The 14,546-nt window shown below is 46.9% G+C and overlaps 1 long non-coding RNA gene across 1 annotated transcript; it reads right to left on the bottom strand.

Annotated features, from left to right (window-relative positions):
• Positions 1–3,555: 3,555 nt before the first annotated feature.
• On the bottom strand, positions 3,556–11,539 carry LOC142023556 (uncharacterized). The gene is made up of 5 exons (XR_012648258.1): positions 11,503–11,539; positions 8,441–8,645; positions 6,703–6,788; positions 4,952–5,065; positions 3,556–4,536 (listed from the first exon to the last, which is right to left on the bottom strand). It is a non-coding gene; the product is annotated as an uncharacterized LOC142023556 (long non-coding RNA).
• Between the last annotated feature and the right edge of the window lie 3,007 nt (positions 11,540–14,546).

Raw genomic sequence — 14,546 nt, forward strand, 5'->3', positions numbered from 1 at the left:
AGAGGTTTTTTTTTAAGTACTGGCTCGACAGTCCTGGCTGGGATGACTTAGCTGGGGGGGTGGGGGGTGGTGGTGTAGAATTGATCCTGCTTTGGGCAGGGGGCTGGACTCAATGACCTCCTGAGGTCCCTTCCAGCCCTAGAATTCTCTGATTCTGTGACTGATCTGTGATTTTTCTATATTGTGAAAGACACGATAGTGGTGTTCACAGGGACCATTTTAACTCCTTCCACACCTGTCCAGCACACACACATTAACACATAGCATAGATTTAGCTATTGGCCTAGTGCATATGCTTGTTTAAGCTGCAGCTGATACCAAGTGGGGAGGGGGTTGTAAGTGCTTTGGAGGAGAGGGTGATAATTCAAAATGAGCTGGAGAACCTGGAGAAAGGGGCTGAGCTAAACAGGATGACGTTTAATAAGGACAAATGCAAATGCCTACAGCATGGGAAGCGATTGCCCAGGAAGCACTGCAGAAAGGGATCTAGGGGGCAGAGTAGGCCACAAGCTACACAGGAGTCAACAGTGTGATGGTGTTGCCAAAAAAAGCAAACATGGTTCTGGGTTGCATTGACAGGTGGGTGAGAGCCAGGCAGGAGCCATCATTCTGCTCTACTGTGTTGATTAGGCCTCACCTGGAGCACAGTCTGGTCTTGTAATTCACAAGTGGTCTCACTGTGCCAGGGCTCTGGGACTGGGTGCGCCAGCAGCCACTGCTTCCACAAGCCCTGGTGGAGAGGGTCTTACACCTGACGAGTCACAAAAGCAGTGCAGGGTACTTGGGTTTTCTTTTTTTTTTGTAGCCTGGTGCTATTGTCTTTTCCAGGAATGAGGCAAAAAAGCCAGGATGAGGGATAACCCCTAGTGTAATGGTACAAAAGAGTGAGCAGGGTGGGGGCTAGAACCAGGGTGACCAGCAAGTTAGGGCCCAAGGTAGTGGCTTGTTATACTCAACCTGTATCTCGGCAGAAAAAATAAATGTGTCTCAGTAGCCTCCCCAACAGCCAGGAACCCCCCAGCCCCCCCACCCTAACTTTGTGCTCTCTCCCCAGAACTTTAATTCAATGCCAGCAACTCACCAGAGCTGCCTCCTGCTTCTCCCCCCGAGCACTGGCAAACAGGTGCAGAGCAGCAGCTAGCACCCAGCTCTAAGCAGGCACTGCCTTTAACAGCTCCAAGAGCTGGCGGTTGGCCACTCTGATCTAGAGCAACCTGAACTACAGCCTACGCCCCACGCTCAGCAGCAGTGTTTTTGCCGTTCTTTGGCCAGGGCTACGCCCGATGTGGTTTGTATGTGCCGTATCTATACCAGCCACTGCCCCAACAGAGATGCGGTTAGACAGGCTAAAGGAGTCCTGCTCACAGCAGAGCAGCTTCTCTGAGAACAGGCTGGATGTTAGCTCAGTGACAGAATAAATTTGCTGCCATACCAGCCTGTCCTGCCTTGTGTAAAAAGCAAGGCCTCAGCGCTTGACTAGCCAAGCCCCCCTGAGATGCACTGGACAGAGCAATGAAGATTTACCCTTTTTTTGGCCATCTCCAGGTGCAAGTCTATCAGCATTTGCCAGGAAAAGGCATTCATGTGCCTCTGAGCTGGTAAACAAATGAAAGCACCAAGAAAGGCCATGCTGGATGGCCGAACAGAAATTGACTGGTCCTTACTGTCAGCCACAGTGGTCTCAAAACATTGCACCTTCCCTTCTAGTCGTCAATTTTAGCAAGACACAACTGCCATCGACCATGTACAGCGGAGAGTTCCTTTCCAAGCTCAGAAAAGAAACCACATGACTAAATGCATAGGTGGCTTGTCCTGTCTTTGGGTTCAGAGCATCCCTGTAACCCAGACACTTGATATTTTGGTCAGTTATTTCTGAACCCTGGTCTGGTCTGCGCCAGGAGCCGATATCCCAAAAAAAAAAAAAAAAAAAAAAGCCACTTTCATCCCTATAGTTCAAATTAACAGGATGCTTGTTTCAAAACCAGTCCTGCTTTCCATGAGGAGTAACACTTATTTCAAGATAGAGGTAGGGTGGATGTGCCAATATTATTTTGAAATAATTGGCCTCCAGAAGCCTCCTGCAGCTGCTGCCCTGACTGCTCTGGTCCCATCAGGCAGCTCCACTTCTCTCCTCTCCTCTGGGGGAAGAAGGGCTTTTTGCATGTGGTCAGCAGTATTGGCCCTGGGCAAGACACCACCAGCACGACCCAAAACTGGCATGAGCAACCCCAGTGCACCCTATGATCCCCCCAACAGCTGCCAATGCTCCAGCAGCTCCCATGGTAGCTACTGCCAAGGACAGCCCCAGACTGGACTGGTGCACAGATCCTGGACCTTATGAAGGTCTGGGTAGGAGACCAACTTTCAGGATCTCTGCACCAGGAAGAGGAATGCAGACATCTATGGCCAGATTGCCACCAGCCTGGTCACTAAGGGACACACCAGGACCCTTGCTCAGTGCCAGATAAAAAACAAGGAGCTCTGACAGGCCTTCCACAGGGCCACAGAGCAGGATACACGGGGGCAGCACCACACTCCTGATGCTACTGCGAGCAATTCAATGCCATCCTTTGGGGGAGGAGGGAGTCACCTCCTTGCCCTTGTCGAGGAGCCCAGCCCGGACAAACCCAGCAGCAGTTTGCAGGAGGCCGGGTATCAGATGATGAGGCCAACCAGGTGATCATGCCCACCAGCCAGGAGCTGATCCAGACCCTGGCAGCCAGTCCCAACCTTCCTCACTCCAAGGGCCCATGGAGAGCACCTCAGGTGAGTTCTGTAACTCCCTGTCCACAAGTGGGTGCAGGCACTGAGCCCTCAAAGGCTGCACAGTCCTCAGCCAGGAGCAGAAGGGAGGAGAACAGCTCTGAGTTATTAACAGTGGTTTGTAACCTCTCCTTTAAATCCGCTTCGGTACCCAGTGACTGGAAGACGGCCAACATAACACCAATATTTAAAAAAGGCTCCAGAGGAGACCCTGGCAATTGTAGACCAATAAGTCTAACATCAGTACCAGGCAAATTAGTAGAAACAAGAGTAAAGAATAAAATTGCAAGGTACATAGAAGAGCACAAATTGTTGGGCAAAAAAGTCAGCATGGTTTCTGCAGAGGGAAGTCATGTCTAACTTTTAGAATTCTTTGAAGAGGTTAATAAACATGCGGACGAGGGGCACCCAGTGGATATAATATACCTAGATTTCCAGAAAGCCTTTGACACAGTCCCACACCAAAGACTTATGTAAATTAGGCAGTCATGGGATAGGAGGAAAGATCCTTTCATGGATCGGGAATTGGTTAAAAGACAGAAAACAAAGGGTTGGAATAAATGGTAAATTTTCACAATGGAGGGGGGTAACTAGTGGTGTTCCCCAGGGGTCAGTCCTGGGACCGATCCTGTTCAACTTGTTCAATGATCTAGAAAATGAGGTAAGCAGTGAGGTGGCAAAGTTTGCAGATGACACCAAGTTGTTCCGGACAGTCAAAACCAAAAGGGACTGTGAAGAACTACAAAAAGATCTCAGCAAACTGAGTGATTGGGCAGCCAAATGGCAAATGAAATTTAATGTGGGTAAGTGTAAGGTAATGCACATTGGAAAAAATAACCCAAATTACACGTACAACATGATGGGGTCAAATCTAGATACGACAGATCAGGAAAGGGATCTTGGAGTTATAGTGGATAGTTCTCTGAAGACATCCACGCAGTGTGCAGCGGTGGTTAGTAAAGCAAATAGGATTTAGGAATTATTAAAAAAAGGGATAGCTAATAAGAAAAGATATCATACTTCCCCTATATAAAACTATGGTATGCCCACATCTTGAGTACTGTGTGCACATGTGGTCTCCTCACCTCAAAAAAAGATATATTGGCATTAGAAAAGGTTCAGAAAAGGGCGACTAAAATACTTAGGGGTTTGGAACCGGTCCCATATGGGGAGAGGCTAGAGAGACTGGGACTTTTCAGTCTAGAAAAGAGGAGATTGAGGGGCGATATGATAGAGGTATATAAAATCATGAATGGTGTGGAGAAAGTGAATATAGAAAAATTTATTTACCTTTTCCCATAATACAAGAACTAAGGGACACCAAATGAAATTGATGGGTAGTAGGTTCAAAACTAATAAAAGGAAATTTTTCTTCACACAGCGCACAGTCAACCTGTGGAACTCCTTGCCAGAGGAGGCTGTGAAGGCCAGGACTCTATTAGGGTTTAAAAAAAGAGCTTGATAAATTTTTGCAGGTAAGGTCCATAAATGGCTATTAGCCAGGGGTAAAGTATGGTGCCCTAGCCTTCAGTACAAGGGCAGGAGATAAATCACTTGATCATTGTCTTCTGTTCTTCTCTGGGGCACCTGGCATTGGCCACTGTCAGCAGACGGGATACTAGGCTGGATGGACCTTTGGTCCGACCCAGTATGGCCACTCTTATGCCCAAAATATTCAGTTTTCCAAGAGACTCTGTAGCTACGTGTCTTTGTCTACATCTTGTTTTGACTTGTAGACATACTTGGTTGCTTGATGGCTAACGCTCAAGTAAACTGAAATAAATAAATAAAAAATGGAGTGAGTAATTTTTCCACTAGGAAGAGCTGTGTCAAATGCAACAGACATGAGGAAAGCCCAAAGTTACCCACAGGTTACTTCAAACACAATTTATTCTGCCCATGTACCGGATATGTTCACCAAGGCTTATGGGGAGGTGCACCACCAGCAGAAACATATGCTGCTAGCTGGGGGTGCCAGCATCTCTGACTTGCAACCTGGGAGGAGACAGCTCCAGTTTCTCTTATGCAGTAAGTTATGTCCTCTGATTAAACAAACCGACGTCGCACCCCAGCGTGACACTAAAAATCCACACAACTGTAACAGCTAAATGCGCAGAGGAATTCACTGTGAAGCTGCTGCATCTCAGCACTTAGAGTACTATTTTTCTCCTCCACCCCAAATACCAACCTTCAAGCCCAAAGGAGTGCCTTTATCTTTGACTCCACTGTCCAGTTCACTCCAGGTCAGGGACTTCTGCTCATGTTCCAAGGACCTTCAGCAAATGCATCATACCCTCAAATCCTGTTGAAGGATAATTACAAGTGAGTTGCTATAAAGAATGAAGTTAATCATCAGTCACTTGGAAACTTTAAATCAAAGATCTCAGAGCACTTAAAGAGTTAAATAGGAGTTCTCTCATTTGTAACACAGGGAACAGAAGTTAAATGACTTGTCCATGATCAAGCTACAAGTCAGAGTAACAATCAGAATCAATCTGATGTCCAGTCTCTTGCTAGAGCCCAGTGGTGTTCTGCAAAGTGGAAACAAGGGTTCTGTGAGATGCCTGCAGCTCCTGGCCCTGCCACTGCTGAACAATCAGAACTAAGTTTTGTTGGTTTCACAGCCAGCAGGGCAGTGGCAGAGATCCAGCTGTTAAATGAATTGAATCCATTATTTCAGTAGCAGCAGGGCAGGGAACCACAGAGCTCCTCACTCAAACCACTACTCAAACAGCCCCTCACCTCCGGCAGGCACAGCTCAGCTCACCCCCACCAGCGGAACACCTCCACACCAGCCTGCCTTCTGCTGGGCACACATGGCCGCCCAGCAAAGGCTCCCCACCCAGCACCACGATGCGTTAATCCCAGGGGCCAGTCTGGAGCTGAGAGGGGTTAAGCCTGGGGATTGGGGGTAATGCTTTGGGGTAGGGCCCAGGAACAGGGTAGCAAAATTTTTTTAAAGGGTTCCATGGCCAAATATAATTGGGAAACACTGACCATAACCACTAGAACAGAGGTCAGCAACCCCTGGCACAGGAGGGGGAGCTTAGCCCCACCCTCTTTTTACCCCTGTACAGCAGGGGCACAGATCTGCAGGCAGCTGATCCTGAGCTGGGCTGGTGCCAGCAACAGCAGCATCACTGCAGATCGGCTGGTTTCTGAGCCACAAGAGACCAGAGATGTGGAGCTGCCCCACGGCACTGTGCTCTTGGGCCGGGGGATGCCCCGCTATGGCTGCGTCCATACATGCAGCTTCTTCCAGAAGCAGCATGGAAGAGGCTCATGAGGTGCAGATGTAAATTTCCTGTGCCTCATTAGCATATTGTCACATGATACGGAGTCCAGAAGATGCCTGAGGAAGAGGGGGCTTCTGCAAGGAAGATTCCTGCGGGCCACGCGCCCACACATGTATTTTGGAGTCTGGAAGAGCTTCTTCCAGACTCAAACACATGGCCATACGCTAATCAGGCACAGGAAATTTACATCCATGCCTCATTAGCATCTTCCGGACTGCTCATTACCATGCTGCTTCTGAAAGAAGCGGCAAGCACAGACACAGCGTAAGTGGGCTGGTGAAGGGGTACGGGGCGCTGGGCAGGCTTCAGACTGGAGTGCAGCTGTTACAGGATTCCACCGAGAGGCTGCAACACTCAAAGGACATCCCATCGCTTAGAGGTAGAAAGGTCGCAGAGCTTTGCAAAGTTCCAAAGCCTCAGTATTTGTTTTTCTCCCTCACAGCTGAGTTTTCAGACAGGGATAACATCACATCACTGGCTTAAAGGCTTCCAGAAAGCTAGAGCTTGGCCTAGTGACCATGTCAGCCTTGCCCACTTCAGGCACAATGCAGATATAATCAAGAGATTTCAAGGGCTCTGTACTCTGGCCATCAGGACCCACTGCTGCTGAGCAAAAAGCCTTTCGATTTCTCACAAGCCTTACCAGCACACAGTCAAATTTATCAGCCTCTGGCTTGAGACAGGTACATTCTTCAGTAATGGATCCTTGGGATGAAGGCATGCTGCAGCCTGTGAATACAAGTATAAGGCACAAGTTACTAATCCTTAAAGTAAATTTTGATTCTCTAGTCTCGATTAAAAACAGATAAGTGCGAAGCCTCAGAGTCAGAATTCCACAAAGGAGCAGTTTCTCTTTCAGACAGGGATAACTTTGCATCACTGGCTAAGCACTCAGCAGACAGACACGCCCAGCATGAGGGTCTTTGCAGCTGCTCCCACATGAGCAGCCATGCACCGCCCAGGATTTATGATAAACCCTTGCTTACAGGTACATCAACTTAAAAGCGTTACCTTTAGTTATTAAAAAGAAGTCGGGGGGCAGGGGGAAAAAGTCTTGTGCATGATTAGAGTCAGCTTCCTCCGAGTTAAGAGGCAGGGCTGTGAAACCAACACTGGCAGGGACAAGGGGAAAATCCACTACTTGAAACTAATTTTAAAATTCATTTTTATTGACTCTCTTTCAAGCCAACATCCTCCCTCTTGGTTCAGCCTTCTCAGTGCTCAGGGCTGAGTGCTACTTGGCACCTCCAGCATTTCCTGTAAGCAAAGAGTTTAAGTAACTGCCCAGGAGAGATTTAAGTGCCACCCAGGTGATTAGCAGAGCATACCCACACCAAGCAGTATGTGTCTGTTGGTGGTACACATAAAACTTATTCCAAAATGTATTGGGAACACTGGGCACCTCTATTGGCTACATGCAAAATTCCACATGGCTTGCGCACACATTCAAGATCCTGCTGCATAGACGACACCATTTTGCAGAGAAGGTCTCCTGTGCCAGGGACCCCAGTTGGACCACTACGTGCTATGGGACCTGGAAGCATTACATATTTTATTCATAAAATCTCCCCTCCCCTGCAACACAGACACAGAGAACCCACTAGCATTTTCTGTTAGACATTTGAGGGCTCATTAAATGAAATACATTCAGCAATATCAAAAATAAATCCTTTGGAGGTGCACTTAAGCTTATATTCCTGTTGAGTCATCACTTGCTGTCTTTGATCTATGCCTCCTCTCCAGCCAAAGAACGCTTAAATGGGTTTCAATGCAAGTCAGGACCAATGCAGAGGCTAATTATTCTTTCACTAGCTCCATTCCTGTGACAAATAAATTTGTAGCATGAGCTGCATCAAGTGTCTCCACAGCAGAGTGCTACCCAATCCCTCCCTATTCCATTCTTCTACTCACTCTTCACTGTCATGGCAGCCAGCTGCCCAGCCTAGCACACCGACAGAATTAAATCCTCATTCACAGAATGGTATCTTTGAACTAGTGATCTCTGAAAGACAACGGGTGGTACTCAAGTCAAGCGGAGGCCGAGCGTGCTCGGTGGTTAGAGCACTAGCCTTGTTAACTCAGGGTGGTGAGTTCAGTTCTTGAGGGGGCCCTTTTAAGGGTCTGGGACAGATTAGGTTTAAAAAAAAAAATCGGTTGGGGATAATGATAGGTCCTGCTGCGAGTTCACGGGACTGGACTTGAGGACTTCTCAAGGTCCTTTCAGCTCTATGAGATATGTCTACTGCAACAAAGCAGCAGCCGAGAGGGAGGGGAAAGAGGAGCTATAAAATAATCCAAGCTATTAAGGTTTTATATCTGCACCTATTAGCCCTAGGGATCACAATACAGTTATCCAGCACCACGAAATAGGGCAGGCTTACCTCCACCTCCCAGCAACAATGAACAGCTTTCAGACCGAACAAGATGGAAGCTAACACATGTCACCATTGTGAGGATGAGCAGACCAATGCAAGCTGATCAAAGGAATTTTCACCTCCCTCACTGCAGATTTGTGGCATGGAAGATTAGTGCGAACGATAAGCTCATCCAAGAGCCTCATCCTTGTCTTAGAAGAGATGCTGCGCCCTGGGAAATTAAGAACAGGTCACAAAGGTTTAGGGCTAGTGAACATCTGATCAGACAAGCCTTCGTTTTTGGCTTTCCTTAAATTGAGGCTGCAGCACTCAGGCACTGAATCACAACTCCACAAGTGAAAAGATCTTTTTCAGACAGGGATAACTTTGTATCCCCATCTCCCCAGCTTTCAAATCAGTGTAGACCTGGAACAGTCCGAGCAGAACCTTTGGCTTTGCCTGGATTGGTTCCTTTGATTACCATACGCTCCACTCTGTTGCATCATCAGTATGCACCATCAACACTCATTTTCAGTTTTAGACATTTCAGTTAGAGGTGGTGTCATGCAAAGGCAGTGCAAACTCAGCAGGAAAGCTATTTGTTCACCAAACTCACCACCCACTTGATCTTTCTTAGTATGAGTACTGCTGCTAAAGTCCTGCTCACCAAAGTTGCTTATAGCACTTCCTTCAGCTTAGAAATAATGACTTCATTCTCAAGGGGCTAAACACAGGATCATTATACTTACCTGCGTGCTTCTAGCTTCCATCCTGCACACACAACTAGATCCATCATTTACATTCAAGCCCTTAGGTACGAGCGCATTTGCTCTGATCCTCACAGACAGAGACCAAAACTACAAGATTTTTACCAACCATTCATTCTCAAGAAAGATCACCACTATCAGAAACCTCTAAGATTAACAGGGATGAAAAAATTGAAGTTTATATATACATACGGTACCCTTCCAAAACTCTACTTTGCCCATTATAGAAGCATGCAGCATATTGTATCATTATGGCCATACCAATTTCATGGCCATGAAAAAATGCATCGTGGACCCTAAAAGCAGACCTTGTTGCTTTTACCCTATACAATACAGATTTTGAAGCAGAGACCACTGTTTCTCAAAGTGGGGTGCCTGGGGGGGGGGGAGCTGACCCACATGGGAGTTGCAAAGGGGTCAGAAAGTTACTTATAGGGAGTCATGGGGGTTCCTGCACTTACTTCTGCATTGCATCCAGAGCTGGGTAGCTAGAGAGCCCCAATGATTAGCAGGGTGCCCAGCTCTGAAGGCCACACCCCACCACGAATGGGGCAGGCTGGCAACACCATACCATGCCATTCTTCTGTGCTGCTGCTGATTCTGCCTTCAGAGCTGAGCTGCCTGATCAGCAACTGACACTCTCCAGCTTTGAAAGCAGTACTGTCATCAGCAGCAACACAATTAAGAGTAGCAGCACCACAAGCCACCTGCCTTAACAGTTGTCATGACACCCACATTCTTTTTGTGTCAGGACCACCTACAATTACAACACTGACATTTCAGGTTTAAACAGCAGAAGTCATGAATTTTACAATTTAAATGGTCCAAACCTTACAGAAGCAAAGGGAAAGAATGTAAAAAGCTTGCACTCTGGCCCCATTTTTGGTCTCTGCAACTAGCGGGGCTTCCCAACCTGTCTACACTATGTTCACATGAAAAAACCCTTTTGGCACATGTAAGACAATAAGGACATAGAATGCAAAAAAACGTTGATTGTGGTGCACCCCCCCTTATGAAATTTCACACCGCCCACTTTGCACGCTCCTGCTTTAAGGTACACTTTCAAAATATCTTGATGTTCCCTGTTTGTGCAGTCCTGCCACAAAGGAGAGAAACTCACTCACTCCCTAATTACATGCTCATGTTTTGTATAACATGTACTGTTAACAAGAACAACCAGAACATGAAATAACTTTGTTACACTGACTGGATTTCACGACCCTTCTCTCTTCAGGGAAGCTGAAGGGACATTAAGTCTGTGCAGCCCAAAAGCCCATCTCTTCCACCAACAGCAATTGGGCCAATGAAAAATATTGCTCCACCCAACCTTGCTTCCCATTGTCACGTAGAGGCATGAGATGCTGAAGTTTGAGTCTGAGCCTTTCCTTGTGAAGTCTCTGTTCCTCAAGGAACATATTCACTTTACAAGTGAACATTAAGAGGTATTATAGGGGTGACTAAGCCTAGAAAACATTTTGTTCAATTTATAGCCAACAGAAAATGACTTGCAGCAACAGGCAGGACTCCAGCTCTCCTCAAACTTGGCAATAATATCCAGGTGTCACTGGAAGAGAGCACTGGAATAGAAAGGTGTCCCCCTTTGAACCACGAGCTTTTACACATCATGGGAGTCTCACACACCTCAGATGCATTTAGCTCAGGGGCCATGAGCAATGCCCAGTGGCTAGTGTCGGTAACACTACACAGAGAACCCTAACCAAGTTTAAGGAACAAAGCAGTGGCCAGGCAAGCCACGTGGCTGGAAGGGGACGGGGTGCACCTGAAACCTGAATTACACTGAGCTGCCACACCCCTGAAGACGCTTTCCCTAGGCAGCGAAGGGGGAACTGCCCGGACCCAGGAGATGAGCTGAGAGCACCTGTCCCTTAAGCTGCACGTAGCAGGGCTCAGCAGGGCGCTGTTGGTCTCTCCTCCCCAGCTACAGCCTTTGAGAAGGGACCCGCACCAACACGGGAGGGGGCTGGTGGCTAACTGGGGCACCCTGTCCCCAGCCCATGCCCAAGCTTCCCCCTGGCACCAGAGCAGCTCACCGAGGGGCGCCCGGGCCCTTGTCACCGGGGAGGGCAGACCAAGCTAGACGCAGCCATGGAGCTTGCGGCCAAGGCTCCTCCCATAAGGGAGTGGGGGAGGGGGACAGCCACGATACCACCCGACAGCCACGATAATCGCGCAGTGACCCAAATGATACATCGCGACGATGCATAATCGCCACCCGACCACATACCACGCAACCGCGTTTGCTTACAGACCACCGTTACCGAGGATGGCACCAGATTCCCGCCCCCGTCTGAAGCTACTCACCCCTTGCACGGCTGCCAGCTTGCCCCGGCGGCGAGCGGAAGAGAGGGTGGAAACCGGAAGTATCCGCTTCTATTCACACCAAGTCTCGTTTCACCTCTCGCGAAGCTGAGGGGCTTGTGGGAAATGAAGTTTTTTCTTCTGGTCCCTAAAGCATATGGTACATAGGCTTCGTTGCAGGGTGGTTCTCGCTTTGGGGAGAGGAAGGGACGTAGTGATGGTGGTGTTTTCATCCTCCATCCCACGTGGTTCTCCCAAGCCGCTAACTTTATTAACAATGAGCTGGTGTAACCCACAGACCTAGGCATCTGATGAAGTGAGTCTGTGCTCACGCAAGCTCATGCTCAAAACTTTTCTGTTAGTCTGTAAGGTGCCGCAGGACCCTTCGTTGCTGTTACAGACCTAGGTATGGTTAACTGTCCCATGTAGTGATCCCTAGACCACATCATGGAGAAAGACTAAGTGTCCCCTACATCTTAAGCTGGCTTTTAGGTCAATCTGTAGAGGTGCCTGCACTCAGCTGCAGAGTTACCGGGTTCAAGACTGTCTGCAGTTACACATGCATGAGGGGAAGGCCAGCTTTCTACCCAGGATTGCTCATGGCTGAGCAGTCAGAAGCAATAGGGCTGCAAGTCTGCTCAGAATTTCCTTAATACCTTTCTCCCAATCTTGTCCTGGTGCTTTCTTCCATGCTAAATGCCCTACCTAGCCCAGTTCGTAAAGCTGTCTCAACACCTCCAAGCCCTTCCCACAATACTATTCATCTTTGTATAGCCTCAGCACCAGCAGGAACAGAAGCCACAGCATTAAGTATTGTACAAACACATAATAATAGTCCATCCCACAAAGATCATATGCTCTGTATATGTATGATGAAAAGAAAGACAGGTGGTTTCAGCAAACAGATGGGGGAGCTTAAGGCATCAGTGATACAATTTTTATTAGCGCTCTTTCAAATAGTGGTCTCATCACACCTGGAGCCTAGCCCCTGACAAGTGTTTTGCCGATACCAGAGCAGAGGTGAGTTTTAAGATGACCTATGGAGGGCAGTGTAATGACTTTTTGTTTTTATTATGGTGGTCTCCTTCTATGGGAAAAACCTCAACAGTGCTTGTTGGAAATTTGACTCATGGCTATTAAAGGTTGGCACTGATGGTGGAGCACTGTATCATATATAAGATGATAGCTAAGTTGATACTAAACGATGAATGACCCAAAGCCTCACTCATTTTGTGAAGGACCTAGTAACATAAAGAATTCTGTTATTCCCTTCTCTAAAATCCTTGCTATGTCTTGTCTTCTCCACTCTGTGTTCTTTGGGACAAGGATTGGCTTTTTGTGAATTTAAAACAGAGCCATGCTTCCTATTGGCATTTCACAATGAAGAAATAAGATAAAAATAACAAATATGGCTAACTCAGCCCCTGAGCATGGTTCCGCTCTCACATCGGTGTAACTCCACTGCAGCTGTACAATAGCCACAGCAACTGAGTGATTGGGCAGCAAAATGGCAAATGAAATTTAATGTGGGTAAGTGTAAGGTAACGCATGTTGGAAAAAATAACCCAAATTACACGTACTACATGATGGGGTCAAATTTAGCTACGACAGATCAGGAAAGGGATCTTGGAGTTATAGTGGATAGTTCTCTGAAGACATCCACGCAGTGTGCAGCGGCAGTTAGTAAGGCAAATAGGATGTTAGGAATTATTAAAAAAGGGATCGATAATAAGACAAAAGATATCATACTTCCCCTATATAAAACTATGGTACGCCCACATCTCGAGTACTGCGTGCAGATGTGGTCTCCTCACCTCAAAAAAGATATATTGGCATTAGAAAAGGTTCAGAAAAGGGCGACTAAGATGATTAGGGGCTTGGAAAGGGTCCCATATGGGGAGAGGCTAGAGAGACTGGGACTTTTCAGTTTGGAAAAAAGGCGATTGAGGGGCGATATGATAGAGGTATATAAAATCATGAATGGTGTGGAGAAAGTGAATATAGAAAAATTATTTACCTTTTCCCATAATACAAGAACTAGGGGACACCAAATGAAATTGATGGGTAGTAGGTTCAAAACTAATAAAAGGAAATTTTTCTTCACACAGCGCACAGTCAACCTGTGGAACTCCTTGCCCGAGGAGGCTGTGAAGGCCAGGACTCTATTAGGGTTTAAAAAAGAGCTTGATAAATTTTTGCAGGTTAGGTCCATAAATGGCTATTAGCCAGGGATAAAGTATGGTGCCCTAGCCTTCATAACAAGGGCAGGAGATGGATGGCAGGAGATAAATCACTTGATCATTGTCTTCTGTTCTCCTTCTCTGGGGCACCTGGCATTGGCCACCGTCGGCAGATGGGATGCTGGGCTTGATGGACCTTTGGTCTGACCCAGTATGGCCATTCTTATGTTCTTATGTTCTTATGTTAACTAGTACAGATAACTGGACAGATTTGATCAGACTTGAGTGAGTTTCTCCTGAATTACATGGTTGTGAGCTCCAAATGAGATATTGGTGCCTCAGTGAACTGCAATATTAGCATGACTGGTATGTCTGGAAGTTAATAAAAAATACAGTCCTGCTTAGCATTGATACAAAGCTCTGCATCTCCAGAAGGAAGCACCAGCCGTAACTATAAATGACTAATTAGCGGGGGACCAGGGTTGGATTAGAGATTAATTAGTAAATGCAGTGCTTTTTTTGTGCTGGTACTTGCTGGTACGGAGTACCGGCACTTTGGCAGCCCCTGCCATGGGATTGGAAGGGGGGATGGGGAAAAGCAAGCTGAGAACCATCCCTTCTTTTCTTATTTTATTTATTTATTTTTTTGCAAAAAAAGCACTAAGTGTGTGTATCATATTTGGATTATATAACACATTCTATTAGTGGTCTAATGATCATTTATTATTAACAGACTTTTTAAAATGAATAAGGCTCCACTCAACCCATGAACTGTAACAAAATTTAAATAGCCGAAATGCCTACTGCTCTAAAAGAGAAAGAACAAACGCAAGGGTAGTAGGTACACAAAATATCCATTTCTACGCT

Source organism: Carettochelys insculpta, chromosome 20, assembly GCF_033958435.1.
Source record: "Carettochelys insculpta isolate YL-2023 chromosome 20, ASM3395843v1, whole genome shotgun sequence".
Lineage (NCBI taxonomy): Eukaryota > Metazoa > Chordata > Testudines > Carettochelyidae > Carettochelys > Carettochelys insculpta.